This window comes from Protomyctophum bolini (genome assembly GCF_963924005.1).
Source record: "Protomyctophum bolini genome assembly, chromosome: 19".
Classification (NCBI taxonomy): domain Eukaryota; kingdom Metazoa; phylum Chordata; class Actinopteri; order Myctophiformes; family Myctophidae; genus Protomyctophum; species Protomyctophum bolini.
This window is the reverse complement of record NC_137880.1, coordinates 2,530,185-2,548,954: the sequence shown is the minus strand read 5'-3', so window position 1 is coordinate 2,548,954 and position 18,770 is coordinate 2,530,185. Positions and strand designations below refer to the sequence as shown.

At 43.0% G+C, this 18,770-nt stretch overlaps 1 protein-coding gene across 1 annotated transcript in view; it reads left to right on the top strand.

Annotated features, from left to right (window-relative positions):
* The window catches only part of LOC308334483 (pleckstrin homology domain-containing family G member 3-like), a 93,825-nt gene that overhangs the window by 10,941 nt on the left and 64,114 nt on the right, over positions 1-18,770 (top strand). The window lies entirely within an intron of this gene.

Genomic DNA, 18,770 nt, shown 5'->3' with positions numbered 1-18,770 from the left:
TGTTTGCGATCACTTTATAAATGCCGTGGCGACGTGGGTGTACTACGAAACCTGCACTCGAATGTGTGGCAGATTTTACACTGAATTGATAAATGAGGGCCAATGAACGGGAGCCACCCCCCGTTCAGTCATAATAAAAACCAACGAAGAGTAAGGGGGGAAGTCCCGCCTCGTTGTCTGCCCAAACGGAGCCAGCCAATGGCCAGCTGGGCCCAAACGGATCTAGAAATATGGCGACTTACAGTGCAAGGAATTACAGGCTTCATTTTACGTCCATGTTAGACCCGGGGAACGCTTTGTCCATATTCTTTACAGTCTATGTTCTGTAGCCATGAGGCCCATAGGGCAGGAGCCTATATCTCCTGTTTCTGTAGCCATGAGGCCCATATGGGCCCATAGGGAAGGAGCCTATCTCCTGTTTCTGTAGCCATGAGGCCCATAGGGCAGGAGCCTATCTCCTGTTTCTGTAGCCATGAGGCCCATAGGGCAGGAGCCTATCTCCTGTTTCTGTAGCCATGAGGCCCATAGGGGCAGGAGCCTATCTCCTGTTTCTGTAGCCATGAGGCCCATAGGGGCAGGAGCCTATCTCCTGTTTCTGTAGCCATGAGGCCCATAGGGCAGGAGCCTATCTCCTGTTTCTGTAGCCATGAGGCCCATCGGGGCCGGTTCCGAGTACCCGATACCAGAACAACTCTATATGTCACAGGGACTGATATTACTCCAATCCAACCCTTGATGCTGCAGAGTGCCAAGTCTTCGGTGTGACCCGGCCGGGGATCGAACCCCGACCTCCCAGTCTCAGGGCGGAGCTCAGTCAACAAGAACAAAAAGAGAGCAGATCTACAAGCTATAATAATAATAATAATCTTTATTGTCCCGAAGGATATTTGTCTTCACAATCTGTTCAACAGTTCAACACCCACATCAAAAACAACACAGAGCACATAACACCAAGACAAAAAAAAAAAAAACATGAGGTCCCCACTGTATACAGAACCATCCTATCGGCGGGGCAGTTTGTTTAATGCCGCGATGGCTGAGGGGACAAAAATCCTACTAAAACAGACCTTTTTCCATAGCAAGGTTCTGTATCTTTGTCCAGATGGCATGAGGTTAAATAAACGATACAGAGGATGGTCAGTGTCATTTGATATCGAGAGTGCTAGTCGTGTGATGGCCTTATTGTTCATATCAGAAAGTGTGGGTGTAGGAAGTCCGATGATTTTGGAAGCAATACGGGTGATACTGAAAAGTTTGTTCCTGTTAGGCATGGACAGTATGGTGTAGAAACATGCAGAACAGTACAACAGAACAGGTTGAATAATGCTTTTGTACAATAATAGCAGAAGATGAGGAGCAACAGATAATGATCTTAATTTACGGATTACATGGAGTCTTTGCTGAAAGCGTGACTGGATAGATGTAATGTGTTGATCAAACCTAAGTCTATTGTCCAGTGTGAGTCCAAGATATGTGAAGCTGTCAACCTGTTCTATTGTTTTACCGTTAATGAGGAGTGGGTTAAGTCCAGTGTGGGTTGTTGTTTCAATGACCAGTTATTTTGTTTTGACCACATTCAACTCTAGATAGTTGTCAGTGCACCACTGTGTGAAATGAGAAATGGTGTTCTGATAGACCGTAATAGAGTTATTGTCATGGAGCAGTCCGAGAATGGCAGTGTCATCAGAGTATTTAAAGTAAGTGATGTTAGTGGGTGAGGGGCTAATACTGTCATTTGTGTACAGAGTGTAGAGGAAGGGGCCGAGGACACAGCCTTGAGGGGCCCCTGTGTTGGTGATGGCAGTTGATGAAAATTATGTACCTACTTTAACTGTTTGTGGTCTATTGCTCAGGAAGCCGCGAGTCCAGTGTATGAGAAGTGGGGGGATGTTGAGCTGATGCTAGCCTGGGCACCATTTCATTTCGGTATATGATCCGGGCTGGAGCCGGATGATATGCTTAAGTCATGTTGTAGGCAATGGTTTGCCTACAACAAACAGGAAGCTGTTTGTTGCTTTCTGTTTGATTAAAAGCAATAAAAGCTCTCGTAAGCGAGAGCTTTTATTGAGAGGTAAAAAGGAAGTTGTCGCCACCTGTTCATCCTGTCTGGCGACTACAAAACAATACTACAACATGACGTAACCACATCATCCGGCCCCAGGCGCGATCATACGGACTTTTGAAACAGAGACCCTAGGCTTTCCTCCGAGGCGGTGCAAAGCCTGGTGAGGCGAGGTTAAGCTGATGCAGTTTCTTGATCATATGATGGCGTTGAATCGTGCTAAAGGCAGAACTAAAGTCAACAAAAAGAATAGTGGTCAAAATTGTCCGAAGATGAATCCAGATGATCGACACGTTGGGATACGACACCGTGTGAGCTTGTAGGTCAGGGCAGGCCGTCTGTGGCTCGTGGACGGCGTTGTTTTTGGCTGTCCAGACTAAAATATATTTCGGTGGGCGTTGATGCCGTCGTAATGACTGATTTTACACTTGCTGAAAATAGCAGATCTACAAGCTCACAACACACCGTGAGCTTGTAGATCGGCTATTTTCAGCATGCAACCAATTGTAAAATGTATTGTACTGGATATCTTGTCCACTATAGTCCCTTCCTAACATTTTAGTCTAGTTTTTATTTGTTGACGGAATTGTCAGTACATTTAGTCTCAGTTTTAGTCACCATGGCATATAGTTTTCATGTAGTTTCCCTGTAGTTTTCATCAGTGGAAAAAGGTAGTCGACGGACATCTTTCGTCTTCGTTTTAGTCGACAAAAAGGACAGACGGGGCACGCTTTCACTTGACCATTCCTTAAAGGTTTCGTGACTTTCTATTTTTCTTTTTTCTTTTAGGTTTTATGACCTCAATTTCCCACCCACACAACCTGCACGTTTGAACATTCCGCGGGTTTCCTGTGGTCTGGGGGCTTTCTCTGTGTGTTCTGAAGCCTTCTGAGCTGCAATGGAAACCGGGGGCAAAATCCCTCAACGGTGACATCTGCTGGCAAAATTCTTATGTCATTATATGGGATTTGCGGACGCTTTACCTCAGTCCACAGGCCAATCAGAGCACTCGTTTGAAAACCCCAGACCACAGAAAATCGACTGAATGTTAAAAGTTCAGGTTTTTTGGGTGCAATTGAGCTCAGAAAACCCCCAAAAAGAAAAGTTATTCCCTTTAACGACTATATTGTATAGGTTAGTGGTTCCCAAACGTTTGAGTCTGCGACCCCAGAAGAGAGAGAACACACACACACACACACACACACACACACACACACACACACACACACACACAGATAATGATTATACTTATGAATATAATGTTTTTTTCATATTCCAATTTTCCAAACGACCCCTGCTTTGAAAACCCCCGTCCGTCTTCTCTCTCTCTCACACACACACACACACACACACACACACACACACACACACACACACACACACACACACACACACACCGTCCCGACTCCCACACCAGAACCACTGCTCCCACCCAACGGAACACTGGGCTGATTGTATTGTACTGTGTGCGTATGCTAGTGTGTGCGACTGTGCGTGTGTGTGTGTGTGCGCGCGCGTGTGAGACAGAGACTGACCCTCGCATTAGGCTCTCCAGTAGAATCACAATAGTCTTCTGTGCATGGGCTTGCGGCCAATCAGAGCACACATGTGATAAGATGGCTGCCACCATATGATGATGCGCAGCCTCAACCCCGTGCTTCTCAAAATATGCTTTCATGTCAAGGACCCCCAAATGTATCTATATTTGACTCCCCATCTGAAAAGGAAACCCCCCATACATGATTTGTGAATGTTTTCAACAATTATTCCAAATTGTTCACAACAAACACTAGTCTATAGCAATGATTACTGTCACAACGTAGAGCTATTTAACACTGTTACTGAACACACACTCTATAGCAATGATTACTGTCATGATATAGAGCTATTTTGACACTGTTACTGAACACACACTCTATAGCAATGATTACTGTCACAATATAGAGCTATTTAACACTGTTACTGAACACACACACTATATAGCAATGGTTACTGTCACAATATAGAGCTATTTGACACTGTTACTGAACACACACTAGTCTATAGCAATGATTACTGTCACAATATAGAGCTATTTAACACTGTTACTGAATTAACACACACTATAGCAATGATTACTGTCACAATATAGAGCTATTTAACACTGTTACCGAACACACACACTCCATACAGCAATGATTACTGTCACAATATAGAGCTATTTGACACTGTTACTGAACACACACTATAGCAATGATTACTGTCACGATATAGAGCTATTTAACACTGTTACTGAACACACACTATATCAATGATTACTGTCACAATATAGAGCTATTTAACACTGTTACTGAACACACACTCTATACTAGCAATGATTACTGTCACAATATAGAGCTATTTAACACTGTTACTGCATTAACACACACTATAGCAATGATTACGGTCACAATATAGAGCTATTTAACACTGTTACTGAACACACACTCTATAGCAATGATTACTGTCCCAATATAGAGCGTTTTAACACTGTTACTGAACACACACTCTATAGCAATGATTACTGTCACAATATAGAGATATTTAACACTGTTACTGAACACACACACTATACAGCAATGATTACTGTCACAATATAGAGCTATTTAACACTGTTACAGAACTAGGGATGTCAGGGGTTAACCGGCTAACCGGTTAGCCGACCGTTAAGAAACATCCGGATATTTTTTATCAGCTTTAACGGTTAATTTGCATAATACTAAATGCGTGTTCTGATCTTAAATCCCTTTATTTTAGATCGTTTTTAGTAATAGTACAACATAAACATTACAGAGACTGTAGTTGTCACTGTACAATACTTTAAAACAGTTGTCATGTTGCACACATGCCTAAAATTGATATTTGCGCCGCCCAGCTTGTCACACTACAGGCTGCATGAACAGCGCTAAGCGAGTGACAGGCTGATAGCAAGACAAGATGCAGAGACCTACATTATTAAATCCATTATTGGCCATTTGGACTGGAGGGAGAACGTTTACAGCCGCTGCCGCTTCCTCCTCCTCCTCCCCCTATCCGTCTCCCGAGTCCCCACACTGGCACGGCTTAGGCTAACAAGTTAGCCATGTGCTATCGATGTTTGAGGGTTTTCTCGTCAGCGAAAAGTCAACAAACAGAACACGGTGACATGCATGCTGATCGTCCTTAATAATAAAAAAAAAGGCTTAGCCCATGCGTCGAGTGGCTTTATAGGTATAGGTTGCTCAGATCTGGACTGGATGTATTTATGTTTTGGACTAGAACCGGCAGACCTACTGTAGACGTGCAGATGCATGCATCAGCATCATACAGATGCGATACGTTGTTTATTGACAACAATTTATTTATGTTGTTAAATGTTGCTTTTTTGTTTGTCTTTTAAAAAGGAACATAAATAAATGTATACCATTCGTCTACCAACTTTAATTATGTAGCCTATACATGCATATTACATTTGGGGTAGCCTATTAAAAAAAAAAAAATCAACCACTATGACCCGGTTAATCCTATCAGCTAACCGGCTGGGAAACTATCCGTTACTGACATCCCTATACTGAACACACACACACACACACACACACACACACACACACACACACACACACACACACACACACACACACACACACACACACACACACACACTCTATACAGCAATGATTACTGTCACAATATAGAGCTATTTAACACTGTTACTGAACACACACACTCTATACAGCAATGATTACTGTCACAATATAGAGCTATTTGACACTGTTACTGAACACACACTAGTCTATAGCAATGATTACTGTCACAATATAGAGCTATTTAACACTGTTACTGAATTAACACACACTCTAGCAATGATTACTGTCACAATATAGAGCTATTTAACACTGTTACTGAATTAACACACAATCTATAGCAATGATTACTGTCACAATATAGAGCTATTTAACACTGTTACTGAACACACACTATAGCAATGATTACTGTCACAATTAATATAGAGCAATTTGACACTGTTTCTGAACACACACACACACTATAGCAGTGATTACTGTCACAATATAGAGCTATTTAACACTGTTACTGAACACACACTATAGCAATGATTACTGTCACAATATAGAGCTATTTAACACTGTTACTGCATTAACACACACACTATAGCAATGATTACTGTCACAATATAGAGCTATTTAACACTGTTACTGAATTAACACACAATCTATAGCAATGATTACTGTCACAATATAGAGCTATTTAACACTGTTACTGAACACACTAGCAATGATTACTGTCACAATATAGAGCTATTTAACACTGTTACTGAATTAACACACAATCTATAGCAATGATTACTGTCACAATATAGAGCTATTTAACACTGTTACTGAACACACACTATAGCAATGATTACTGTCCCAATATAGAGCTATTTGACACTGTTTCTGAACACACACTATTGCAATGATTACTGTCACAATATAGAGCTATTTAACACTGTTTCTGAACACACACACACACACACACACACACACACACACACACACACACACACACACACACACACACACACACACACACACACTATAGCAGTGATTACTGTCACCTGGTACTTAAGACACGCACAATACAGCCCACAATCTTCTAATAAATCACTTCTGCTTGGTAAGTGACACCACACAGAGTTTGATTGAAGACGTTATTAACAGTATAGTATGCAGAATTTCAAATGAAAGCACAACTCGACGCAAAAACTGTTACTGTGTCCGACCACACTGATAAAGCATGACGCTCGTTTACAACAGGGTCCGCATGCACCGTTTTCAATTCATCAGAACATTTAGAGGCGTAGCCTACAAGTATATATACTTCTGTACAAAGAATCACACCCGTGTGAAGTGAGTGGTGCAACTCCCCTCTCCCCCTGCCTCTCTCTCTCTCTCTCTCTCTCTCTCTCTCTCTCTCTCTCTCTCTCTCTCTCTCTCTGTAATTAGCATTTTTAGAATCTGATCTCAGGTCAAAATGGTCTAGTTGTTCGGTGCTGTGGAACACGACATGAGGTGAAGGATGCATTCCATTTAGGTTTTAGTCATAGTTGTACTAGTAACTCGTCTGAAACGTTTTTAGTATTAAAGTCTTCTTTTAGTTGAAGCGTCGCAAGATTGTAGACGCCTCGATGGCGTCCTAATGCATGATTTATACTTTACCTCATTCAGGGCGGGACCCCCTTTTTGATGTTTTAAGCATTACGTATATATTTTAGCTGTTGAAAAATAGCAGATATACACTATTTTTGAAAAATCGTGAAAATGTGTCTCAAATCTTTGAAAACCTATCTCAAACCCTCACCCTAACCCTAACCTCCCATGGGGCAGCACACCTAAACCTATAACCTTAACCCATGTCTAACCAATAACTAGTCTAAACTATAAGTATATGCACCCCAAATCTTTGCTTCTGGGTTGGGGGTCCCTGGAAGAACAGCATATTTTCAGATGCGGGGTCGGCGGCCAAATACAGTTAATTCTGGGGGTCCTTCACGTGAAAATGTTGAGCACCGCGACATACAGTAGAAACATAGGGTTTTTCAGAAAACTGTCATGATTTAATTAGAATACTTTTTATTTTATTTTTAGAATCGGCCTCAGGTCTAAATGGGTTAACCCATTCTGACCGGGCACCCATTTTGGTGTTATAGCATCATGTTATGCTTTAGCTATTGAAAAATAGCAGACCTACAAGCTCATAGCGCGCCACCGAGTGGCGCGCTACGAGCTTGTAGGTCTGCTATTTTAGAAAACAATCGAAGAGCGACTGACATTTTTAGAATCTGATCTCGGGTCAGAATGGGTTAATCAGACCAGTGTGTGTCCCAGTGGAAACCTCGTATGAATCTGATCTCAGGTCAGAATGGGTTAACCTGCGTGCCGGAAATAGCCGATCCACAAGCTCCCAACATCGCTTCACAGTGATGGGCTTGTAGATCAGCTATTTTCAGAGCCCAACTAACCCCCGAGCTCAACCAAGCATGGAATTACATCATGTCTTGGACTCTTATAGTTCTCCTGGATCTCTTCTCCACTATTCCCTCCCTAACTAATTTTAGTCTAATTTTTTTATAATGTGCTGTCGGATCTTTCCAATATATTTATTCATAGCTTTAATCACCATAGCTTAGTTTTTGTCATTGTATCTTTCTATCTATCTATCTATCTATCTATCTATCTATCTATCTATCTATCTATCTATCTATCTATCTATCTATCTATCTATCTATCTATCTATCTATCTATCTATCTATCTATTTATCTACCTATCTAGAGAGGAGAGAGTGCAGTACCCTACTCTGGCCAACAGGTGTCCCTGGGAGAGGATCAGACAGCTCTCTCTCTCTCTCTCTCTCTCTCTCTCTCTCTCTCTCTCTCTCTCTCATATCCTGTAATTGGATAGAAGTTGCTGTGTTCACACTAGGACAGAGAGCGTCCAGGTGTGTGTTTGTGCAGGCAGGCAGGCAGACAGAGACAGACAGACAGACAGACAGACAGACAGACAGACAGACAGACAGACAGACAGACAGACAGACAGACGGACGGACGGACGGACAGACAGAGACACGCTATGGAATTGCTCTCTTCTCTACAGAGGACAGACTGACATCATTTAAAAGGTACGTCGGGATTTCATAACAAACCTTTTATATTGACAGACAGACAGACGGCATATTGTTCTTCATTTTGGTTTTGTCGACAGAGATTGAGTTATTAGAGCATTGGGTCTTCAACCAGCGGTCCTCCGGGGACCCCCGCAGTGGTCCTTGAGGGGGTCCCCAGCTAAGTGGTGGAGAGTCTGTGACCAAATGGACCCCTTTTATAGATCTTTAACTATTGTTAAAATGAGTAACAGATCTATACAAGTTTGAGAGGCGGTGTGACCTTGTGGATCTGTTTACTTGTGCTGCTTCTGAAAAGTAACGGTTTAGGGAAATACTTTTAAAGGGGGTCTGTGGACTATATGCATGAAATGGAATCGGGTCACTGGTGTAGATGATAGGGCATTAAGCAACTAGTTGATAGAAATAAAATAAAACGTTTTTTAAACGTTAGGAAGCGTCTAGTGGACAAGAGATCCAATATAAGTCATTTTACCAGTGGCGTGCACAGATTGACACTAGGGGATGCTAGAGCACCCCCTGCCCGTTTGGCAATGTGCCCTTTTGAGAAGAAAAAATATACGTTTTCTTGTAGTGTACACTGTACACTTGTACAGTATGTGGACCATGGTGACATTGATCAATTCTTGATCAAAAGCTTCTAATATATTATTTAAGCCACCACAAATATAAATCTCACACTATTAAGGCAACCGGCCGGTTCCACGTGCAAGGTGCCCTTTTTTTTCACTTGAGCACCTGCCCCTCTAAATGTCTGTGCACGCCACTGCATTTTACACTTGGCTACAGGAAAATAGCCGATCTACAAGCTCACAACGTGTCGCAGCTATTTCAGCAAGTGTAAAATAAGCCATTACGACGGCATCAAGGCCCGCCAAAATACATTTTTGCATTTCAAAAAGTATTTATTTAAAGACCTTTTTTAAGCGTCGTGCGAAGCCAACTCGAGTCGTGACAAATCATGACAACACACACAATATTTTGGACCAAACAAATAATTACATAGAAGAAAAACAACAAAAAATGTGTTGTAACCTGCCGTTTTTTTTTTCTACTTTCAAATTATTTGTTTGGCCCGAAGAATTGTGTTTGTTGTCATGATTTGTCACGACAAGAGTTGGCTTTGTCCGCGGCGTAAACGTCTTTAAATAAATACTTTCTGAAATGTCTATGAGGAAAATGATCATTTCCTGGGCCAGGCTCTGCCAGTGGGCCTAATGAGGCCAACTCCTTTCACCTGTGCCAGTCTCTGCCAGTGGGCCTAATGAGGCCATCTCCTTTCACCTGTGCAATTTCCAGCCTCTGCCTCAGCCAATTCTTACACTTTTCACTTTTCAGTTTGGAGTCTTCAGACACACACAGGCACATACACAGCTGTGGGACATATCATTAGGTTCCCAAGTTGCATCGTTCCCAAGTAGGCCGGTGGCCGACTGCGATGGGCACACTCGTACACGTCTAGTGATATGTAATCAACCCCCATCTGAAAATATGTTGTTCCAGGGACCCTCCCAGAAGCAAATATTTGAGTTAAAAACGTTCTCTCTGAAGGAATACATATTCAAAGATTTGCGTCACATTTTCACGGTTTTTCAAAAATAGCAGACCTACAAGCTTCTAATGATGACAATGGAAATACCTCGTAGACCGTAGCTATGCAGTATTTACTGAACGCTGCTCAACTTGTCTCTGTGCCGACTTATTGCCACTCTCAGCTCTCTGTTTATTTTCTTTATTGACTTCAGTTGAGTGTCTGGTCCTGTCGTTTTGCTTTGAGTTTTGGTCTGAGTGGTGCAACCACTCCCTTACGGAGCTATGTGTGTGGCTGGGTGGCTGGTTCTGAGCATGAAAACAGCATGGTTGTTTTTCACCACCTGTGCGCAACCTAACACACACACACAAACACACACGCACTTATTAACTGTATATATGATGATTACGGGTGTGCCAGTGCAGTACAGTGACAGTACAGTAGAGGGACCCCTCACACGGTAACTCTGTCATTTCTCAACCGAGGACTCCCTTGGGACCCCCGGAGACCCCCACATAGTAACTCATTGCTCTATACCGTTACGGACGTGGGGCGGCTTGCCGGAACCGGGCCGGCACCCTGGCCATGGTCCTGTGGGTATGTAACTTCCGGGGACCCCCGGGGACCCCCCACACGAAGTTGCACCACTCACTTCACACGGGTGTGATTTTTGTTTCACGATACCGGTTGTATCGGGTGCTCGGGCCGATACCACCCTCAAGTACTCGTACCGTGTACTCTGACCCGAGTACCAAAACATCCAATCTTGTCACTATATAAGTAAGCAAGTCTGACCCAACACGGCAGCAAATCGGCCAAAAACAGCCAATCTACAAGCATACATTCCATTATGTATGATGTTCATACATCATACATTCCCAATGTATGAATGAATGAACCATTGTAAAGCGCTTTGAGCACTTGGAAAAGCGCTATAAAAAATGCAATGAATTATTATTATTGTAAATGACAAGGGTACATGTAGATCGGAGCTCCATCTGCTATCTATGGGAAGAATCACACCTGTGTTGTGAAGTGAGGGGCGCTCGTATCATCTGTCATCTTATAGGTGATTATAGTGACGGTGTAAAACAAACATTACATTCTCGTTATTGTTAACGCTAGCATGTCCGAGAGGTCATTTTGATCGTTTTTTTTTTAGATTCTGAAGTTTATTATCTTTGCCCATGAAGCTTTCAGAAGGTCCATGACCATCCATGACTTCCATGACCATCATCATCCAATTTTTTGACATCTGGAAATCTAAATGTGAATTTAAGCACATGCTACTTGTGTCTGATTGTATGCATGTCATTACAGGCTGACCAGGCCATATACCCTTCCTATAGTTTGTCCTTTTGGGAAGAAGATATGAACCCAAATACAACCCGTTTCAGAGGAGTGAAAAGATGTAGTGGACTAAAATCTTGATCTAAAATCTTGGACTAAATGGAATTTCCCTCAAAAAACTACATCAAAATCTACCGTCAATTACAATTTAGGCATTTAGCCGAGGCTCTAAATGCAGAGAGACCTACAGTGAAGCAAGAACAACACATGGTAATTATACGTCAGATACATAGAAATAGTCATCTAGGATCATAAGCAAGATGAGAACCTATAATATCCGTCTTAACAGTAGAATATCTGTATACAATGATTGATTGATTGATTACTTTATCGAAAAATAAATTTCAAAAGTCACAAGAAAGCCGTCAGGCTTGTTTCCGTTGTGGTCATCTTGGGGAAAGGGGAAGGGGAGCAACAGTACGATACATACCTTTGTATTTTGCCAGGAAACAAAAAAATCAAACATAAATCAAAAACAGGACAAATTCGTATAAACTGACCAATAAAACTGGATTTATTTTCTTTTTTTCCCCCCTTTTTTATTTATTTTTTCATTTGTGCCATTTATCTATTCTACACTATAAAAGTCAGTATACAATATAAAAAAAATAAAAATTAGGCCAACCATCTTTTTTTATGTGGGTTTAAAGTTTTCAAAGGGAACTGGTCACCTCGAGGCTGGAAGGCAAGCCATTCCACTGAACTGTTGCCCGAGTACAGGAATGATGTTTTCCCCATATTGTTGTGAAAATGGCAGGGTTTGAAGTCAGTATAGGGCTCCCTCTGGTGAAACTAAGTATGCAATATAGAGTGCTGCTACAGTATATGCTATAAATTATTATAAGTGTAGCCTTTGCATACGCCTGTAAGGTCGCTGAGGCTAGTGCAAACTAGGGCATTAAGCAGCTAGTCGACTATTCAACTAGTCGACTAGTAAATCCACTAGTCGACCTTGTTGGTACTAGTTGACTAGTTGATAAGAAAAAAAGAAAAATATAAATTCTCCCGTTTTTGTAGGTCTCAAGATCAGGTAGAATATAGTTATAGTCACCAATGTAACACAGTTTTTAAATGTACAAATATTTATTTCCAATTTATTTATGTTCATGTTTTTTTTGGGGGTTTTTTATATATATTTTTTATCCCACGATTTTGTAACCCATTTTTCACCCCTGTGCCAATCATCTACTGTGATCGTGGGCTCTACACACCCTCCGCCAACCTGGGGAGAGCAACGGACTTAACTCATGCTCCCTTCATGCCTGAGTGTCCATGTTTTTATAACAGGTAGTTAAACAACTAGTAATCTATAGGCAACTAGTCGACTAGTAAAAAATGACTAGAAGTGAATGCCCTATAGTGCAAACTGCTATAGCGTTATAGTTGCAGGTGGTGTTATACAGAACGGAGATGATTGCGTGGTTGCAAAGTGAGTTTTTTGCCGTGCTGCCAGCTGAAGGGAATGAAGACGGCTAGTGCATGGGCCCGGAGCCAAATACCATGACACAACAATGCTGCCTTTCAAAGCTTTGTCTGAAAAGTGTGTCAGTATATCTTGACTCAGTGGGTTCCCAAAGTGGGGTCCGGGGACCCCCAGGGCCGTCCTTCCTTGGGGGAGTTCCAGGGGGTCCCCAATGTGCTAAATGATAGTTTGTAACCAAATGGACCCTTATGGGTCTGTAACTCTGAAAGAGTCCAAACGGACCCTGATGGGTCCGTTTGGTTCCATTTGTACACTCTCAGAGTTTAATCAGATGTATTATATATATTTTTTTGGGGTCCTTGACGTGAAATATTGAGCACCACTGATACAGAAACATATGTTTTTTTTTCAGAAAACTGTCAGGATTTTGAAGACATATATCTGTAAGGGTCCATTTGGTTCCATTTGTACACTCTCGGAGTTACAGACCTGTATACCTCTGTGGGTTCCTGGCCCGATCTCTCTCTCTCTCTCTCTCTCTCTCTCTCTCTCTCTCTCTCTCTCTCTCTCTCTGCTCTTTGAAACATAATCCATTGTTTTGAGCTTTGCTTTTAGTTGACATTTTACAGTACAGTACAGTACAGTACAGTACAGTACAGTACAGTACAGTACAGTACAGTACAGTACAGTACAGTACAGTACAGTACAGTACAGTACAGTACAGTACAGTACAGTACAGTAGTCTGCCTGCCTGCCTGTGGTGTTGGTGTTTCTGCTGAAGGGAAGGTCTCGGCAGGAAGTGAAGACGGGCTGATTCATACAATAATAACGTGTGGTTATTGTGGCTTGACCTGTGCTATTGTGCAAGCTGAGATTGAAAGGTGCACACGTCATGCAGTGCACTCGTATCGTGTGTGTGTGTGTGTGTGTGTGTGTGCGCGCCTGCCTGCCTGCCTGCGTGCGTGCCTGTGTGTGCGCGCGTGCGTGCCCTTATATGCCGCACGATTCTTGCTCATACGTGAACCTCGCGTCTTTTCCCCTCCACAAGAATTGAGATCACGAGATCTCACACGATTATCATCTTTTGTCCATGACAAAAAAATGTATTAATGTATTACAAAAACTTAAGAGTAACTAAAAATTAATTGGACATGTGAGCCGGTGAGCCGGCTGTGGCACAGCAGCAGCAGCAGCACCAGTGCAGTCCACCACCATGTCATGAGTTTGTGACGGGTCACTTTTAGGCTTCTAGGCAGGGTTGTGGGTTCAATTCCCCCCCGGCTCACTCAAGTGAGAAAGGCCCCTTTATCCCATTTTGGGGCGGGAACCCTTTTTGGTGTTTTTAAGCATTATTTTTTATTCTTTATCTATTGAAAAATAATAGCAGATCTACAAGCTCGTAGCGCGGCATTTTTAAAAAAAATCGTGAAAATGTGGTGGAAATCTTTGAATATAAGGCTTTCTACAGCGAACGTTTTTAACTCATATCTTTGCTTCTGGGGCGGGGGGGGGGGGGGGGTGGCAGGCCTGTCTGTCTGTCTGCCTGCCTGTCTGTCTGTCTGCCTGTCTGGTATACAGATTAAGTGACATGCTGTAGCTGGAACATTAGCAGCTAATCTGCCGTAAACCTCCTCTCTGGTGGGCGTGTCAGGGAGTCTAGTATTTTGTTACCTTCAGGTGTGCTAATACTACACAGATAGATTAATATACTGTGGAGTCTCAGTGGTCAAGGAGCAGGCGGAACAGGGGATTGCAGCAGTTTCAAACGGCTCTTTATTTGTTTAGCAGCAAAGTATACAGAATGCATGCAGGATAAACCCCACGTAGGTTCAGCATAAATTATATTCCATACAATTTAAGTTTCACAGGCGTCGTCGCCAGCCTGGAGAAGGATGAGAACAGAAGATTAGATTTCAACTCAGGTTTGTACAGTCTCTGATAGCTCGCTCCTCACTGGAGGGCTGTGGTTTTAATAACGATAAGAGGTGACGGCGCTGCCTTGCTTCGTGACGTCATCGGTCTTTATCTTTAACTGTAGCGGGTCTTCTCCCCTAGCGGGTTCCAGCTCCGAGAGAGCACTAGCCGTCAGCCACTCCGGCGTATATAATGAGCGCCTGTTTGCCAGACAGGACTCAATGGATTATCACGAATTATAGGTTTCTTTCCAACCTTATTTTGGGTAGTGTCCTTGTCGCTGTCACTGTGGCGGGGCTGCCACCCTCCCGCCGCGCGATACGCAGACTTTGAACTCCCGTCTCTATATTTTAGTCATACAGTCCGATTGTCTCTGTCCCTCGGACATTCCCTGGACCGTTCCTAAAAGCCTGTGATGAGAGGAGAATGACAGTTAAGACATGCAGAGCTATTCACATGAATGTGTGTTCGGTGGAGGTGTGTGTGTCGTCTTAACCCCGACGGTGTGCCGTGCGTGCCTCCGTGAGCATATGTGTGTGAACCAGCCGCTGTCAGACGTAGACTGAGTCTTCCTTTTTATATGACGGGTGTGGCCGCTTGCTGATTTGGGTGCGGTCGATCCATCAGCTCCAGCTGGCGGAGGAGGAGATTCGGGACGTATACATTCCCTATCACACGGCCGAGGGCGTTCCTAACGGCCCGAGGCTTCTTCTGTCTGACAGCGTGTCTGGTTGCCCTGGCAACGCACTTACCATCGCGGGGTGTCGCTCTCGAGACCCCACAATACATTTACAAATCTTTATATTTTTTTATATACATATTTGAATTTATTTTCAGTTATCGGTCTTGAGAAGCAGGATGTTATCAATATCGGTTAAAAAAAAGTAATGGGTCTGCTGGCCCTGCCACATGTCATGACTGACATGTGGCGTATGTGCGCACACATGCACGTGTGTGCGCACACGTGTGTGTGTGTGTGTGTGTGTGTGTGTGCGCGCGCGCGCTTGTCTGTGAATGAATGACCCATATGATGACAGTGAATGGAGACTATATAAAATGCTAATTCATGGAGCACAGCAGAACCGATTTAAAACATGAGTATATAATGAGTCCCGGGGATGCAGGGATGGTCTTTATAGTAACGAGTCCCTGCATGGACATTTTATATGAGTCCCACTTCAACGACGTTATAGAAGTCATATTTTGCCTTTTTTTTTTACAAATTGCAGCAAATCCCATTTCATTTGATATGGTTATAATGTGGTTATATTCATGTAGAAAACAGAAGAAGAAATGATTATTATAACTAAAGCTAGCAACAAAAAAAAACTAGAAAAAAAAGAACAGTACAGTAGTACAGTAATGTAATCCCGTGGATGCAGAGGTCGTTGTTTTATTGCGTCCCTTTAAAGGCCCAAAAAATTTTCGCTCACAAATCTTAGTTTCAATGACATTGAGTTGACGTGTTTTTTGTTTTAGGGTAACTGTTGCATAATCGCAATTTCGCACTCGAGTCCCATGCCCCGGTGGTACACAGTGGGTGTACAGTCAGAGAGGGGAAGAAAGAAAGGGAAGAGAACAGTAGTCGCGCTGCGAGGCTCAGGGCTCTATACTCAGAGCGGGCAGACAGGGTTGTTGGTGACCGGGGGGAACGTGAGACTCGAGTCCGAAATTTGCGCTTGTGCTGCAGTTCCCCTAAAAAAAACCCCACGCCAACCTCAATTGCGTTCTATAACTAAGAGTTTCGGGCGAAGAGATATATATTTTTCAATGACATTTATAGCCAATATGACGCTAAATGTAACGTCAGAAACGCTAGCCCCTAGGGTAGGTACCCTCACAAAAACATGCAGTAATCCTGGTCACTAAACTGCCTCCTCCTGGCCAGCCGGGGCGCCTGATGGAGGGGAAAGGAACTGGTTGGAATAACGTGTTCCTTCCACGCGCTACGTCCAACCAGGGAAACTCCCCCCTGTCAGGTGTAAAGGAGCAACTTGGACACTCAGGCATGAAGGAAGCATGAGTTCAATAGCTAAAGCATAACATATTGGTAACACCAAAAGGGGTTCCCGCCCCAAAATGGTTTAGACAAAAGAAATGCTCAGTGGGTTATTATTGTCAAACGCACAATCCTTACAACATCCTAATTTCCTGGTCATATAGGCAAGGTTCATTAAATAAGGTTAGGAAGCGAAGACCTCCATGTTGCTCCATGGAAGGAAATTGAGCAATTGAGACCAAGGACGCTGAACGCGGAAGTGTTGGCTGCATATAGCCCATCTCCTTCCATGGAGCAACATGGAGTCCACCGTATACGGTCTTCGCTTCCTAACCTCATTTAATTAACCTTAGTCATGTTCAGAAAAGAGTCACCGCCGCTCCTTTTTATAGGTGGAGGACTCAAATTGGGTCGCAGCATTTTTACAGGGGTGCATGTTTCTGTCGATGCATACTATTTAGTATGATTGAAAAACAGATGCGGTCGTTTAAAACCCACCGGTTGTTAATTACTTCATGATTGACAATGATTCTGTACAGGTTGGGAAATGTTTTCCTTGTTCCATGTTCACTAGAGACGCATAGGTGAATACTTTGTGTGTACCTGTCCCTATAGACGGATGGTTGTCCAAGCATTATGTTACACTTTAGCTATTGAAATAATTGCAGATCTACAAGCTGGGTGCCGCACTACGAGCTTGTAGGTCTGCTATTTTTGAAAGACCGTGAAAATGTGGCGCAAATATTTGAATATTATATTATTTCAGAACATTTTTAACTCTGTCAGGACTTCGAAAACATTTTTAGAACCTGATCTCCGGTCAAAATGGACAGTGTGCACTGTGCAGGGTCCCCCCCACCCCAGAAGCACATATTATGTGCTTCTGGGGTGGGGGGGGACGGGACCCTGGGACAACATATTTTCAGATGGGGGGTCGGCCATGTACATATTATATTTGGGGGTCCTTGACATGAAACTGACATAGAAACATGGGTTTTTCAAGAAAATAATCGTAGAATCGTTCCCAAGTCAAAATGGGCTAGACCGAGGCCCCTTGCGGTTTGAGTGGCAAGTGGTCAGTCTGTCTCAGACATTGAGAGACTGTGTTTTTTTGGCGACAATTGAGATTTTTTGGTATGTCATTTTTCTCTGCACCTAGCCCTCGTCAAATGGCCCGGGCTGTTGCCCGTTCAAGTTTGAATTTTTAAGTTTTGAGCGTCCACATTGCGGTTACCGGTTAATTATGCATTTAGTCAAGACGAGAGCGGTAGAGCTCCGGACACCCAGAGAAAGCTGCGTGTAGTTAATAGGCTAAATGCATAATGTGGCATTGTGGCATAATCATTCAGTAGGCATGCATGGGCATAATCAACTGTAGCTGATGTTTTTCTTTCTTTTCATTACAAATCATATCATCATATCATATCATCATCATCATCATCATCATACTATAATTCAGTCAATGTCGGTGTGTGTCTGTCTGTCAGTCTGTCTGTGTGTCTGTGTGTCAGAAACACTGCCGTAGCTCCTCACTGCCTGCACCAATCGCTCCCACTTTTCACACAGGCATTGACCATAATAATATGGAGGTCTTCACAAAGCCCTTTTTTCGATTTGACACATTAATGATTAATAATGAATTTATTAGTGAATTAAAAAAAGCGAAAACGCACCCAGGGCACAGTAACCCCCGCGGCCACAAGGGGGGTAGTGCACCCGTCTCACAGTCACAACGGGTAAGGGCTAGTCATTACAATTCTAGTGATTTTACATATGCCTACTAATATTCTCATACTGTATATCCTCTCCTGCCAG